The following is a 4,849-nucleotide window of genomic DNA, read 5'->3' as shown; positions in this document are numbered from 1 at the left end:
ACATGCCATAGGGCTGGTGCAAGTTTTGGTGGTGCAATCGGTAATGTATACTAAGAGGTATTACAGCATGTATAGATGCACAAAGTAGACGTCCAAGTCTTTGCACGTTCACGTGTACTCTTGTACTCCAGGGGAAGGGCTGACACTAGTATAAGCAAATAGTAATAGACTCGACTACAGCAAAAGATGCTAAAGCAGTCACAGAAGCATGCGACTCTAATCAACCCCATAATGTGTTTGAATCAATATGTTGATATCAGTCTATTATTTACTTATAGTAGACTCAACATACTGTATCAGGCCTGATTCAGATGCGGTCGCAATGCCAGCGCAGCAGCGATCTCATTCAGTAATGGAACTGTGAGGCATCGCAAGTGCATCAGCTGCCCACAAGTGTACAGATATGCCCACTGAAGCCACGTACTCCATCGCAACAATATCGTCTCCCTGAGTGCCTTCATGTCCGCGCAGAATAACCAAGGGAGATTCAACACTGGTGCCATGTTTCAGTGAGATTGCAGTTGCATCCTGAGATACACCCCGAAAACAGTCACAACATGCCTGCGTTTTTGTGGACACACTCTGTTACCTCCCCCAAATGGCCTCTTCCTGCCAATCAATCTCACTGCAAGCGTCATCACAAAGGCACCTTGGCATGTTGCTTACTGTGCCTGTGATGTATGCACAGTCTGTTGATAATCCCTCAGTTGCGACACCATCAAAGTTGTGACCGCATCTGAAAGAGGCCCTTTAATTGCAAAACATATATTTAAAGTCACAAAAAAAGAAAAATAACTTGCATTAGGTGACACTGCAGGTTGTACCTCAGTGTAATATTCATACAAGTATTGTGATGCTGCAGGTCGTACTGCAGCTTAATATTCATACACATATTGTGATGCTGTAGGTTGTACCCCAATTTCAATCAGGTACTGTCGCTCTACAGGCTGTACTGCAGTGTAATATTCATACACATATTGGGGGTGATTCCAAGTTGATCGTAGCCCTGGAAAAATTTGCAGGGCTACGATCATGACCCTAGACATGCGGGGGATGCCCAGCACAGGGCTATCCCACCCCGCATGTCAGTGCCGCCCCCCCCCCCCGCAGAAGTGTAAAAGCATCGCACAGCGGCGATGCTTTTGCACTTTGGGAGTAGCTTCCGGCCAGCGCAGCTTTAGCGTGCAGGCCGGGAGCTACTCGTCACTCCCCGGCCCGCAGCAGCTGCTGTGGCCCGCACCCCGCATGGTCCAGCCATGCCTGCGTTGGCCGGACCGCGTCCACAAAACAGTGGCCAAATGGCGCCGTTCCGCCCCCCGCCCAGTAACCGCCTCTGCCTGTCAATCAGGCAGAGGCAATCATAGAAACATAGAATTTGACGGCAGATAAGAACCACTTGGCCCATCTAGTCTGCCCCTTTAAGGTCCAGTTCTCTGTACCTGGCTAGGGGAACAGTACAAACGGCTATTAACCGCGTGTTACAGTGTGATGCTATTTTCGGTATCCATCTGCAGCAGGGACCAGCAATAATTCTGGCTTCGTTCCTTGTATCTCTCCCAATAATGAAGATGACTTTTCCCACCCACCCATTGTACAGTGAAAGTGGAGGTACCGTATTACTGACCATAACACTGTATACGTTTTAATGTGTTCATTATTTTTATGGCATTATGAATATACTTCATATTTAAGTAGAATTTTGCTCCCATAATTCTATCAGAAGTATCTCTTATTACACTGTATCAAACTCGTATATACAGTACATTCTACCTGTTCTATGTAATTTGTTGAAAGATTGCATCTAACATTATTATGTAACAATTGTTCTAGATTTTTAAGATTTTGATTGATTTCAATTCTTTAAGCCGTGGTTCTTTTGCTTTTCTGTATTAATTGGTTTTCTGTAGTGACCATACTTTTTATATATGTGCCATTATACAGATCCGGCTTTGCACATCCTTGCGACAGATACTTTTATACTAATATAACCTGTGACACTTTTATAGTTGGCCTGGGCAGGAGGAAGCGTACCTGTCACACTCATATCTGTGTACGCCCCCAGAACCAATTACTCGCGTGCGTCCGTGTCTGTCTAATGGCGCCATCAGTGATCCATTGCAGTGAGGGCCAAGGGGGATTAATCTTACACTTGATAACCCAGAGCAGCCCACTTACACTCTAACCCACAGGTTCTCAAACTCGGTCCTCAGGACCCCACACAGTGCATGCCTTGCAGGTCTCCTCACCGAATCGCAAGCGAAACAATCAGCTCCACCTGTGGACCCCCCAAAATGTGTCAGTGAGTAACCAACACACCTGTGCACCTGCCGGGTGACCTGCAAAACATGCACTGTGTGGGGTCCCGAGGACCGAGTTTGAGAACCTGTGCTCTAACCAAGTATTTCTCAACCTCGATCCTCAAGTACCCCCAACCATCATGTTTCCCAGGTCACCCAGCAGTTGACCAGGTGCATCCATCCCATCACTCACCGACACACCCTAAAAGACCCACAGGTGGAGCCAATCACCCCATCCGCAATCCTGTGAGGAGACCTGGAAAACATGAACTGTTGGGGGTACTTGAGGACCGAGGTTGAGAACCATTGCTCTAACCAATACATGCCCTCATGGCAAATTCCAGATTGCCAGTCCGGTGCTGGTCATGGCGCTGTGTGGTTTACCAGAATTTCCTGCCCAATACAGCTATGATATTTAATATACTGTTATGTCAAATGTCAATCAACTCATCATATGGAATACTTCAACTACAAAGACATAACTACTATATATTACACTCACACACTTACTGCTAAACTTCTCCCTCACACATACCTCCCAACATGACCCTCTCCAGGACGGCCACAATGCTCTACCCCCGGACCTTCCTCCCACTGCATGATTGCCATTACCTGCGCCGAAACACGTTTCTTATCCATTTACCTGTTCAGCACAGGTGATGGCAGTCACACAGCAAGAGAAAAGTCCAGAAGCAGAGCACCGCGGCCGTACTGGAGAGGGCCATGCTGGGAGATACACACACACACACACACACACACACACACACACGGCTGTATCGGCAGACACACAATATCACACAAAGGTGCACACACACACACACACACACACACACACAGACTGGTTTGCAGGTCCATTTTTCCGCTTCCACTTCTCTTATTCAGACTTGCTCTTTCTATCATTCATCTCCTTCGGGCTTCTACAGAACGATACAGCTTTCCTGTGCAGGTAGCTCAGGAACCCATAGAGGAAGAGTGCGGTCAGTAACAGATACATGTAGTCCTCCAGGGATGGTCCAAAGACCCCTGCAATTTGGAGGGTTTGGTGCACTGGCGTGATTGACGCGGCAGTAGTAGCGTGCTCCATGTAGATTGTGGCTAGCCATGATGCGCTGGAAGGCGGTCATACTGTAGGTGCCATCTAGGTTGTGGCCGTGTGTGGAGAGGGACGTTCCAGGCAGGAGGGAAGGGTGCGATTCCCCTGGGAGCTGAACCAGAAAGTCAACTGAGATTTCTAGAGGGTGAAAGTGAGAGCTCTCACAGGAGAGCGTCAGCTCCTCTCCAGGCCGAGCGAAAAGACGGGCCGGGAGGGAAACCTGCGGCTTAGCTATGACCTGCAGCTGGATGTCTCGCTGTGCCCGGATGTAGGGCAGGTAGATGGTGCAGAGGAATTTGCCCTGATGGGAAATGTCCACTTTCTCCAGTAAGAGCGACACGTCCCCCTTATTGTGAGAGGCAGAAAAGTTCATCTGATAACCTGGGAGTTCCACCTCCACTCTGTCCTTCCATCCGTCATATGCGTACAGGACCTTCCTGTCTCCCAGAGCACATTGGCACCACTCCACTGCAAAGCGAGGCTGCTGCCCCCGCCACATGCCGCAGGTCAAGGACAGAGGCTTCCCCAGCTGGGCCTTCACGAGGATGGAGGCAGAAGACACGGCTAGGGACACTGCCAAGTGGTCCTTCTGGTCACCCTGTGGGCCCAGCATGGCACTCACGGAGTTCCCCTCCTTCTCACTCTTGGCGGACAGCGTGTACCAGGACTTGCCGAGAGAGAGCGGGCTGGGTTTCTCCCAAGTGAGAGAGCGCACTCAGTCCAGCTCTACCTCCTGGGGTAGGTGATGGGTCATCTCGCAGTCAAATAAGTCGGAGGACAGCAGCTTCCCAGAGGGGTCAGATACATAGAAGATCAAGGTGCCCGGCTCGGCGGTTCCTGGATGATCTGGGGTCAAGCTGGAGGGGTCAGTAAACCGTAGTCGCACTGGGGTCTGCTGAATAGAGCGGGGTACACCGACTTCTTCCACCAGGTGGCAGGACAGAGTTTCAACAGCAAGAACAGGGAAAGCCCCGCGGAGCGTGGCAGCAAGCGTAACAACAAGAGACAGTTTGTAGATTGTGGAAGGGATCATCTTGGCGAATCCAAGTCAGCTCTCTGCACTGTGCGGCTTTACAGAGAGGTCTCGCAGGGCTGTGGTGTACCTGTCTCTCCCCCCACTCTAATGCCCCCTGTCTCTGCCTGGTCCCCCCTCTGAGCTGCAGTCTCTCTCTCTGTGTCACTGCTGTCTCCTAACTCCTAACAATCGTAGTTCAACGACGGCCTTCGCCCGTTGGGCATGCACCGGTACACTGCAGCACCGGCGCATGCGCAGTTCTGACCCAATCGCACCGTTGAGATCAACTGCAGCGTGCAATCGGGGTCAGAATGACCCCCATTGTGACTCTGTAGGTCAGACCACAGTGTAATATTCATACACGAATTGTGACACTGTAAGTCATACCCTAATTTCATACAAGTTTTGTAATGCTGCAGGTCATACTAAAGTGTAATATTCATA

General features: G+C 49.9%; 1 pseudogene; it reads right to left on the bottom strand.

The window, feature by feature from the left end:
- Nucleotides 1-3,117: 3,117 nt before the first annotated feature.
- LOC134956853 (tapasin-like) lies at nt 3,118-4,469 on the bottom strand (annotated as a pseudogene).
- Between the last annotated feature and the right edge of the window lie 380 nt (nt 4,470-4,849).

The sequence above is a fragment of the Pseudophryne corroboree genome, chromosome 9, assembly GCF_028390025.1.
Source record: "Pseudophryne corroboree isolate aPseCor3 chromosome 9, aPseCor3.hap2, whole genome shotgun sequence".
In the NCBI taxonomy this organism is placed as follows: Eukaryota; Metazoa; Chordata; class Amphibia; order Anura; family Myobatrachidae; genus Pseudophryne; species Pseudophryne corroboree.
Note: the sequence above shows the minus strand (reverse complement) of the source record. Positions and strands in the feature narration are given on the sequence as shown.